The following is an 11,711-nucleotide window of genomic DNA, read 5'->3' on the forward strand; positions in this document are numbered from 1 at the left end:
AGCCTTGATACCCACAGCCCTAAGTGAGAACAGGTATTTCTGTTTTCATGCTCAAAAAGTTGCCTTCTGGCTCACCACATCCCCATATCCTATACCCATATAAATCCCAAAACTCAGACTCCATGACCAGATGAACAGAGGAGCAGAAGAGTGGCAGAATGGCACAGCAGAGAAGGAGAGATGAGAAGGAATATCTGAACATCAAGAGGAGTTCAGCTGGGGATGGTCAGAGACGAGATCAGCCACTGGATAGCCAAACTCCAGGGGAACATCATCTTCCCACTACATCCCCTGTCCAGCTCCCCATCCATCCCATTGAGAACCACCTCTACCACTCAATAAAACCCCCACATTCATCCTTCAAGTCTACGTGTGACCTAGTTCTTCCAGGATGCTAGACAAGAGCTCGGGATGCAGAAGGCTGTCACACTGGCCCTCTGCCCTTGCAAAAAGGCAGAGTCCACTGAGCTGGTTAACACTTAGGCTATCGGTGGAGAGCAAGGCTAAAAGAGTACACTGTAACATGTGCCCACTGGTCTTTAGGAGTCACAGACACCCACTCCTAGACACTGCCATGGGGCTGGGGCCTAAAAGTGCTCACCCCAGTTTCTGCACCTGCCCCTCTGTGTGCTCCCCCTCCCATAAGGGGTTTGAGTTCACAGCGGCTGAACAGAGAGCCATACCCCTGTCACATGTCCTGTGAGGGAGGTCGGGAACTCTCCTGTTTCACAACCTCTGCCTGTTACCCAGTTCCAAAGTTACTTCCACATTTTCGGGCAATTTACAGCAGCATCCCACTACCTGGTACCAATTTACTGTATTAGCCCATTCTCATGCTGCTAATAAAGACATTCCTGAGACTGGGTAATTTATAATGGAAAGAGGTTTAATTGACTCACAGTTCAGCATGTCTGGGGAGGTCTCAGGAAACTTAAATCATGGCAGAAGGGGAAGCAAACACATCCTTCTTCACATGGTGGCAGCAAGGAGAAGCACCAAACAAAAGGGGAAAAAGCCTCTTATAAAACCATCAGATCTCATAAGAACTCACTATCATGAGAACAGCATGGGGGAAACTGCCCCCATGATTCAATTACCTCCCACCAGGTCCCTCCCATGACACGTGGGTATTACAGGAACTACAATTCAAGATGTGATTTGGGTGGGGACACAGCCAAACCATATCAGTGGGTACACAGTAGGTGCATGTATTTGTATTGTATATTTTGAACCTTTATATGTTCTTCTTTTATTTTTTAACTTTTAGTCTTATTTGTATGTTTTAAATTTTTATATGTTTTTACTCAATTTGCTTTTCCAAGCAACATTATGTTTATGAGGTTCTTTCATGAATGTATTTGGCTCTAGTTCATTAATTTTCAGTGTTATATAGTATCTATCATATGAACACTCCACCATGAGTTAATCCATGTTTCCGCTGATGGCTACTGAAGTTGTTTCTAAGTGTTTGCTACAATAAACCATTTGACTCTGTCTCCCTGGGAATATGAGCAAGATGTCCTAGGGCATATTTCTAGAGTAAAAGCTGCTGAGTCACAGAGGAAATTAATTTCCAACTTTACTAAATATTGCAAAATTGATCTCCAAAGTGGCTACACAAATCTACATTCCCCCTGGCTGTGCAAAGGAATTGTTATTGCCTTATATCCTTGTAACCATTTGACAGTCAGATTTTAAATTTTCTACCAATAGGAGTGTGAAATTATACCTCATAGTGATTTCTTTTACCATTATCCACATTACTAGTAGAGTTAATAATCTCTTCAAATCAGTATTTGTAATTATTTCTCATCTGTGAGATTCCATGTTCTTTTTTTTTGGGGGGGGGCGACTGTTTTTTGATAATGTTGTTCATTGTCCTTTTCTTAATGATATAGAAAATTTCTTATATAAACTGGATATTAATCCTCTGTTGATTATACATGCTGCAAATATCTTTCTCTTTTTCATTCTTATTATAATATCTTTTGATGAACAAAAATGTTTTACGTAGTTTGTGTTGTCAATATTTATCCCTATAATTTGTCTGTTTTCTGTTTCCTTTATTCCCTACCCTAAAGTCTTGAAGAAATTATCCTTTATTTTCTTCTACATTTTTAGAGTTTTTATTTTTAGAGTTTTATTTTCACAGTCAGGTGTTGAACAAACCTTGAGTTCACATCCCTAGGAGGTGCAAAGCAGCACGACTTCGGGATTGAGAGCGTGGAGTCCGGAGGCAGACCACCTGGGTTCACTTCTCAGCTCTGCTACTTTTTAGCCTGTCATTTAACTTCCATGTACTCCAGTATCTTAATCTGTAAATGGGTACCTACTCATAGGTAAGAGTAAAGTTGCAATTAGAATATATAAAAACCTTTTAGAAAAGCACCTACTGAGTGCAGTAGAAGGGATTACTCTTATTATATGAGCTCTAGTTTTATTTTTGCACGTGCATAGCCAATTTTCCCACTGCTACATGTTATCTAGTCTATCTCTTTCTCACTGATTTAACAATGCCACTTACATCATACATCAGCTTTCATGTAGGTGTTGACATTTTTCTCGGTTTGCTAGTCTTCCATTGGTCTATCTGTCAATCCTTTAGGGAAATCTCAAGCCTCCATTTAAAATTCCCTGAGTTCTAAAAATCCCTGAAGTTATCACTCCTGCTTCTTCTTTCATCTACAGTCCCATCTCAACAATATCATTGTAGCTGTTAGTGAAACATAAAGGAGGTTTCCTGTGAGTTTTCTGGGGCTGCCATAACAAAGTACCACAAAATTGGTGACTTAAAACAACAAAAATGTATTGTGTAAATGTATTGTTCAGAAAGGTTCACAGTTCTGGAGGCTAGAAGTCCAAAATTAAGGTGTCAGTAGGACAACACTCCCTCTGAAATCTGTAGGGAAATCCCTTGCCTCTTCCTAACTTCTGGAGATTTGCTGTCAATCTCTGGTGTTCCCTGGCTTACAAATGCCTCCCTCCAATCCCTTATTTCCACATGACATTCTCCCTGTGTCTCTTCTCTTCACATGGAGATCTTTTCATAAGGACATCAGTCCGATTAGGGCCCACTCTATTTCCGTCTGACCTTGTCTTAACAAATCACATCTGCAACATCCCTATTTCCAATTAAGGTCACATTCTGAGGCACTGTGAGTTGGAACTTCATTTGGGGGGAACACAACATTCAACTTGTAACAAGGGCATAGCCAAAAAATACTAATGTTGAGCTTTAATGAAAGCTTCTAATCCTCTCCTGGACATTGTAATTTACCCCCGGATGCTTCCTGCCATACTGCCATCAAGTACAGTAATTTAATCCTCCTGGATCCAGATGCACTAACTCAGATTTTAAAAGAAACAATTGCAAACTTCAAATTCTAACCAACTACCTCCAGAGTTTGTAAATAATGAAGACTTTTAGAAGCCTACCGCCAGAGATTCTCATTCAGTGGTTAAGTTGATCAATGCTAATACAGGTAGTCAAGAGACTATCCTTTGGGAAGCACTCATCTAGACAGAAGTGTTAAAAAGACATGTCCCCTAAGGAAGGGGCAATCAGTGGAGCAGCCAGCCTCATCACTCAGCTCTCAGGCTGGTCTAAAGGTCTTGGAAGGGGATGTCGAAGGAGAACTTTGCTCTGCCATGATAAGTTGTCTGGAAAGTGAGATTAACACTACTTCACCACTTAAAATCCTTTCCTTAGAGGATCATAGAATTGAACTGGTTCCAATGTTTAATTAGCAATTCTATTGTGTCTTCAGTTTTCACAGGCTGCAGATTCCCTCAAGGTCTAAAGTATGACACTGCAGGAATCTATTCCACACTTGGAGCAAGGAAAAAAAAAAGACTACAGCTTGGTATTTGTTAAGAGCCTGCAATTTGCCAGGCATTCTAGGCACTAGCAATGCAGCACTGAACAAAACCAACAGCATCCCTGTCATCACAACACTTTTATTCTAATGGATGGGAAAAATTGAGAAGTAAGATACGTTAGTAATATATGTGCAAATTCTATGATGATGGAGATTTTTGACTGTTTCATTTAATTTGCATCCCTGGGACCTAGAATGGTCCTTAGCACATAGTAGAAGATCAACAAATATATATTGAATACCAAATGGTGATAAGTGTAATGGCAAAAAATAAAGTAGGGAAATGAAACAGAGAGTGTGGGGAGGGTGCAATTTTAAATGGACGAATCAGGGAAAGCTGCATAGGAAAAGTGTCATTGGAGTAAAGTTCTGAAAGAAGTGAGAATGCAAGTCATGTACACATATCTGGGAAAGAAGAGAACCTTAAACAGCATCAGCAAAAGCCCTGAGATAGGAGCACATTTGTGTGTTCAAATAACAGCACAGAGAGAAAGAAAAGAGGGGAAGAGAAGTAGGAGGGTGAAAAGGTAAGGAGTGCAAGGGAGGGCCAGATGTGCACTGGAATGTCTTGGCATTAGTTCTGACATGGGAAGGCGCTGAAAGTTTTAAATAGTGGAGTGAGGCTGAGGCAGGAGGATCCCTTGAAGCCAGGAATTCAAGACCAGCCTGGGCAACATAGCAAGACCCACCTCTCTACAACAAAAACTTAAAAATTAACTGGGTGTGGTGGCACGTGCTTGTCGTCCTAGCTACTTGGGAGGCCAAGGCAGGCAGATCACTTGAGCCCAGGAGTTCAAGGCTGCAGTGAATTATGGTTATGACAACCTGGGTGAAAGAGCAAGACCTTGTCTCAAACAAAACAAAACAGTGGAATGATAGAAGGTGCTTATATTTTAACAAGTTTATTTCAACTGCTGTGTTGAGAACACTGAAGAAAACAAGGGTACAAGCAGGAAGCTATCGCAAAACATCCAATGAGAGATGAGACTGTCTCAGACCCAAATGGTCACAGTAATAGGATGAAAACGGGTAAGATTCTAGGTATATTTTGAAGGTTTGGGCAACATAACTTGCTAATGAATGGGAAGCTGGACATGAGAAAAAGAGAGCAAAGATATAGTCAAGCGAGAATGTGGAGGAACTGGAACTATAATCCACTGCTCATGGAAATGCAAGATGGTACAGCCACCTTGGAAAACTATTTGGCAGTTTCTTAAAAAGCTACACAATGCACCTACCCACCCAGACATGCCACTTTTAGGTGATTTACTCAAGAAATATGAAATCAAATATCTACATAAAGACCACTACAGAATGTTCATGGCAACTTTATTCATAACATTGGCAAAAACTGGGGGCAACTAAAACGTTCACCACATGAAGAATGCATGAGCAAATCGTGGTGTGTCTATATAATGAAATATTAATCACAACACGAAGTAAACTACCATTTCACACAACATGAATAAATATCAAAATATTCACTCTAAGTAAAAGAGATGTAACAAGAGTACACACTGTATAACTCCATCTGTATAAAATTCTGGAAAATGTAAACTAGTCATGATGAAAAGTAAATCAGTGGTCTCCTGGGGACAGAGTTGAAGGGAAGAACGGGTGACAAAGGAGACAGAAATGTTCTGTAAATTAATTGTGGCAATGGCATTATGGGTGTATATCCAAACTCATTGAGTTGTGCACTTTAAATGTTATACTTTACTGGACATGTATGTCATAAAGTTGACTTTAAAAATTTCTAAAAAGAATAAAGCCAGGGTTTTAGCCTGAGTGATTGGAAGAATAGAGTTATAATTTTCAAAGATGAGAAAGATTGTGAGAGGAGTCAATTTTGTTGATGGTGAAATGGAATATAAGGAGCTGAGTTACGGACATGCTAAGTTTGACATGCCTAATAGGGAGATGTTGAATGAACAGTCATGTCTATAAATCTGGAGTTCAGGAAACAGGTCAGGCTGGAGATATACATATGGGAATCATTAACATATGGACGGTCCTTAAAGTCATGAGGTTGTACAAAATCACTATGAGAGTGAATGTAGATTTAAAAAAATAGAAGACATGCAAGGACTAATCCTTGGGACTCTCCAATATCAAGAAACTGTGAAGCTGAGAAGGAATCAGCAGCAACTAAGGAGGAAAGGCGGTAGAGCCTGGTAGAAGGCAAGTGAAGAGCTCATCCAGAAAGAAGGGAATGACCCTGTGGCCATCTGTGAGAAAGTCATTCCTGGGGGACTGAGAATTGCTCATTGAAGTACCTGAAGGTTATTACTGATCTTAATACACTAATGGTGAAGAAAGAACGCAAAGAGTGAAATTGGAGTTAGCCTATGCCATTAACTCATTCATGGAGTTTTGCTGAGAGAAATGTGAAGTGGCAGATGGAGGAGAAAGCAGAATCAAGGGAATCTTTTAGAATGGAACAAATCATAGCATGTTTGCATGCTGATAGGGAAGATCCAGTGAAGAAATGTTAGTTGCTTTAAAGGAGATGGGGAGGGTAGATGGAACAAAATTCCTGAATGAGTGGGAGACAACAGGACATAATGTACAATTGAAGGGGCTGGCTCGGTCTGGAGGCCAGAGAGCTCCTTCACTGTGACCAGAGATGAAAAGAGGCCAGGTGCGGTGGCTCAGGTCTGTAATCCCAGCACTTGGGAGGCCAAGGTGGGAGGATCACTTGAGCACAGACGTTTGAGACCAGCCTGGGTAACATAGTGCGGGCCCCTCTCTACAAAAATTTCCAAATTAGCCAGATGTGGTGGTGGGTTCCTGTAATTCCAGCTACTTGAGAGGCTAAGGTGGGTGGATCTCTTAAGTCCGGGGGGTCAAGACTTCAGTGAGCCAAGATCACACTACTGCACTCCAGCCTGGGTGACAGAGAGAGACCCTGTCCCAAAAAAGTAAAATTAAAAATTAAAATTAAAAACAGAGACAGGAAAGAGAATGTGGGCACCATGAAGGGAGACATGGCAGAGGGAGCCCATCCCATCTGATAGCTCCTGTTTTCTGGATGAATGAGGAAGGAATACTGAGAGAGAGATGAGTGGGAAGCTGTTGGAGACACCTATTTTTGTATGGGCTGTGTGCTAAGAATAATTTTTACATTTTTAAAAGTAAAATATAAAAAGAACTATTAGCCTGTCAGAGAGAACACATACTCAAAGAGTTGAGGACATTTCCCCTTGGCCGAAGAAGCCTACATTATCAGTACTGGCCCTTTACAGAAAAAACTGGGCTACCTTTGACAGAGGAGAGTGAGTGAGTGAATGGGCTAAGACTCTATATACAGCAGGACGTGCCAGGCATCCGAAGAGCACTGGGCAGAAGCTTGACAGAATATCAATCTACTTCATCCTCACACAAGTACTACAAGTTAAATATTAATAACCCAATTTTAGACGAGCTAATTGTGTCTCAGGGTGGTTCAATACATTCCTCGAGGTCGTACACATAGTAAGTGGGGTGTATTAGTCTGTTTTCACACTACTATAAAGAAATACCTGAGACTGGGTAATTTACAAAAGAAAGAGGTTTAATTGACTCACAGTTCCACATGGCTGGGGAGGCCTCAGGAAACTTATAATCATGGTGGAAGGGGAAGCAGTCACCTTCTTCACAAAGCAGCAGGAGAGAGAAGCACAAAAGAGGAACTTCCAAACACTTATAAAACCATCAGATCTCATGAGAACTCACTCACTATGAGAACAGCATGGAGCAAACTGTCCCCATGATCCAATCATCTCACTCCCTCAACCCGTGAGGATTACAGATCCCTCCCTTTACACATGGGGATTACAATTTGAGATGAGATTTGGGTGTGGACCCAGAGCCAAACCACATCATGGGGAATAAAGATTTACTTAGAAAATATGTAAATGTCTCAAATTCCTCTTTCCTTTCCAAAAGACTGTGACCCCTTCATCTTTACTTTGAATCTTGCATATGCAACTGCAAGATAATGCATATGGAAACAGCACGTGCAGCAGGATGAGCCCACTTTAGAGCTAGACAGATTCAGACGTAGACCTCAACAGATTCAAGTGTAGACCTCAGCCTCCTCTTGCTGGCTTTGTGGGTTTGAATGACATTTCCAAGTCTCCATTTTTCTCATCTGTCAAATTTGATTTGTAATAAATAAGCCATTTGAAGTTGCTAATATTCAACCATTTCTGACCTATAAATATGACAGTTTCATATAGTTCTAATGCCTATTATCCAAGGATTTTGTATGGGATAAAGTTAATATACATAAAGCATGTGTACTTTGTAGACACTTAAATGGTAGTGAATATATGGATAATAATACATCTTGATGCCTAAAGAAGTATTTATTTAGAGTGAAGGGGTTATGGAATGATCTCAACTATGCACACTTAGCCCAGAGCCACAGGGAAAAATGGGATGTGGAGGGCTGCAGGAACTCTGAAGGTGGCCGATGAGTCTCAAGTCATATTAACCCTAAATCTAAACATAACATTTGGCCTGGAGTAGCCCTGTGGGCCACTTAATGTCCAACTTCCAATACCTGGAAGATTGCCATGGGGAGGACAGATTCATCATACTGTTTGGGTTACAGAGGATAGAAAGAGGAATCCTAGGTGGACATTACCTGGAGGCAAAACTTTCTGATAATTAGAATTATTAACCATGGAATAAGCTGCAGTGGGGAATACAGAGTTCAAAAGGGGACTAGAAAGCGCAAAATAACATCTTGCTGGAGGACTCACCAAATAGGTAAGAGCTGGACTAAATGACCTTTCAGATTCTTTCCAACTCTAAACTTTTATGAGTCAGTAGGCCCTGGCTCAGGCCTAGCAGTGTTCCAAAGTAAGATCAACTAATTATATCTAGTATAGTACCTGACACAGAGTAGGCATTTAAGGATAGTGTGCCCTTCCCTTTCATGGCTCCTCTGCCCCTAAATGCAAGAACTATTAAGTTACCCTATCATTGAGCAACTGTACATATCTCCCCCCTTCTTTCATCCATTTTGATTTCTCATGGGTCTACTAATTAAGAAATAGAGGAGGAAGGAGCTGATTCAAAAAGTAACAAGTCAAAATTTAAATTGGAATCCTAGTGTATTCTTATGAAGTTATCAGACCAAAGTCAGTATTTTTGTTTGAATAGGCTTTTCCAAGAATAGATCACTGGAATTTATATTGCTAATAGGAGGATAAATTGTTTTCCTAGAAGACAAGATTAAAAAGAAGCAACTGGCATTAGAGAGAGTTAGATCACTTCACTCCCAGCTGACTGGAATAAAAATGAGATGCTAGAAGATAAACAGAGGTGTTTAGATGGTCTCTTCCCAGGTCACAGGCTGCAGCAAATTTTAAGACAAAAGAATTGTCAATGGGATGATTAAAGCAAGCTCCCTTTGCCTCCCTTAAAAGAGGCAGCCTATGAGTAGAAAACTTGCTCTGTTAACAAACACATTTAAATTATAGTAATGAGGAAGAGCCACTCCTCCCAAATTAAAGACAATAGAAAGTTATTAGAAAGTCCTTTCTGCCAGGCACAGTGGCTCACCCCTGTAATCCCAGCACTTTGGGAAGCTGAGACGGGTGGATCACCTGAGGTCGGGAGTTCAAGACCAGTCTGACCAACATGGAGAAGCCCCGTCTCTACTGAAAATACAAAATTAGCCAGGTATGGTGGTGCGTGCCTGTAATCCCAGCTACTCTGGAGGCTGAGGCAAGAGAATTGCTTGAACCTGGGAGGGGGAGGTTGCGGTGAGCTGAGATCACGCCATTGTACTTCAGCCTGGGCAACAAGAGCAAAACTCCATCTCAAAAGAAAGAAAGAAAGAAAGAAAAAGACAGTCCTTTCTATCTTCCAGGTACCTGGGTTTGAGAAGGACTTTTGTATAAGGCCATGTACTTGGAACCAGAAGGCATTCATGAGAACTCTCACCCTGTGGCCTCCTATTCCTAGTACAATGACCTTGGGAAGGTTACCTGACCCTCCTAACCTAGTGTCTCATCTGCAAACAGAAACCATATAACAATAACTTCATAGGGTCATTATAAAGATTAAGTTAGATAATATTTATCAAGCAGTGGGCATGGTACTTGGCAAATTATGAATGTGCAAGAAATGTCAATTACATATGCATATCTTTTAATTCAGAAGTGACATCACGAGGACTTTCCTGTTTAAAGGGTACCCAGTTAACACCTCCTGCAGCACCCCCTCCAAAGTCTTGCTAAAACACTTTATAAAGGCAAAGATTAACACTCTAATTACTGTCAGATTTTTTTTTTTTTTTTTGAGACAAGATCTTGCTCTGTCACTGAGGCTGGATTGCAGTGGTATGATCAGGGCTCACTGCGGCCTCAACCTTCTGGGCTCAAAGGATCCTCCTGCCTCAGCCTCCCAAGTAGCTGGCATCACAGGCACACGCCACCATATCTGGCTAATTTTTTGATTTTTTGGTAAAGTCTAGGTTGTGCTATATTGCACAGACTGGTCTCAAACTCCTGGGCTCAAGTGATTCTCCTGCCTCAGCCTCCTAAAGTGCTGGGATTACAGGTGTGAGCCACCATGCCTGGCTTTAGAATTTCTAATTATGAATTACGTGGAGTGGAATTGTGAAAATCAATCTGTAGTCCATACAGCTTTGTCCAAATAAGGTGAATGGCATCTTGAATGTCCATATCAGTCTGCCCTAGCTAATAACCACACACACACACACACACACACACACACACAAAGCTGTAGCTTTGCTACTGAACGGGTACTGTTTTGAGGTGATCAGAATGTTTCTACCTCATCATTTTCCTGCACGTTTTCAAAGCTTGTAACTCCTTCAAGAAACAGCGAGTCATTGGCACTAGCAGAAGTGATTCTTTCTTAAGCAATAGCAATATGATTCTAATATTTTAAGCACTGTGGGGCAGGCAGGACAAGAATGAAGGTTCCAGTGGCAGACCATGCTGGATATTTCAGTTTTTAGCATCTCACTCTCAGAAGGTCAGAAAATCAAGCAGGAGTAGAAGATCCCACTTCAGTACGCTAGCACCACGTCCACGGGAACTTCGTAGACAATTTAGATGGGACTACATATAAAGACTTGCCTTCGGCTGTCCATGTGAGAAAGGCAAACATACCTATTCCTCTTTTCTTTTTTTTTTTTTTTTGAGACGGAGTCTTGCTCTGTCGCCCGGCCTGGAGTGCAGTGGCCGGATCTCAGCTCACTGCAGGCTCCGCCTCCCGGGTTTACGCCATTCTCCTGCCTCAGCCTCCCAAGTAGCTGGGACTACAGGCGCCCGCCACCTCGCCCGGCTAGTTTTTTGTATTTTTTAGTAGAGACGGGGTTTCACAGTGTTAGCCAGGATGGTCTCGATCTCCTGACCTCGTGATCCGCCCGTCTTGGCCTCCCAAAGTGCTGGGATTACAGGCTTGAGCCACCACGCCCGACCCCTATTCCTCTTTTCTATGGAAGATGCCAAATCTAGATCATTTTTTCCTTTATGACTAAGGCCAAAAGCTTCTTAAGCTGATAAGCAACTCCAGCAAAGTCTCAGGATAAAAAATCAATGTGCAAAAATCACAAGCATTTCTATACACCAACAATAGACAAGCAGAGAGCCAACTCATGAGTGAACTCTCGTTCACAATTGTTACAAAGAGAATAAAATATCTAGGAATACAGCTAACACGGGAAGTGAAGGACCTATTTAAGGAGAACTACAAACTACTGCTAAGGAAATCAGAGAGGACACAAACAAATGGAAAAACATTCCATGCTCATGGATAGGAAGAATCAATATCACAAAAATGGTCATACTTCCCAAAGTAACTTGTAGA

The sequence above is a fragment of the Colobus angolensis genome, unplaced genomic scaffold, assembly GCF_000951035.1.
Source record: "Colobus angolensis palliatus isolate OR3802 unplaced genomic scaffold, Cang.pa_1.0 Scaffold69, whole genome shotgun sequence".
In the NCBI taxonomy this organism is placed as follows: domain Eukaryota; kingdom Metazoa; phylum Chordata; class Mammalia; order Primates; family Cercopithecidae; genus Colobus; species Colobus angolensis.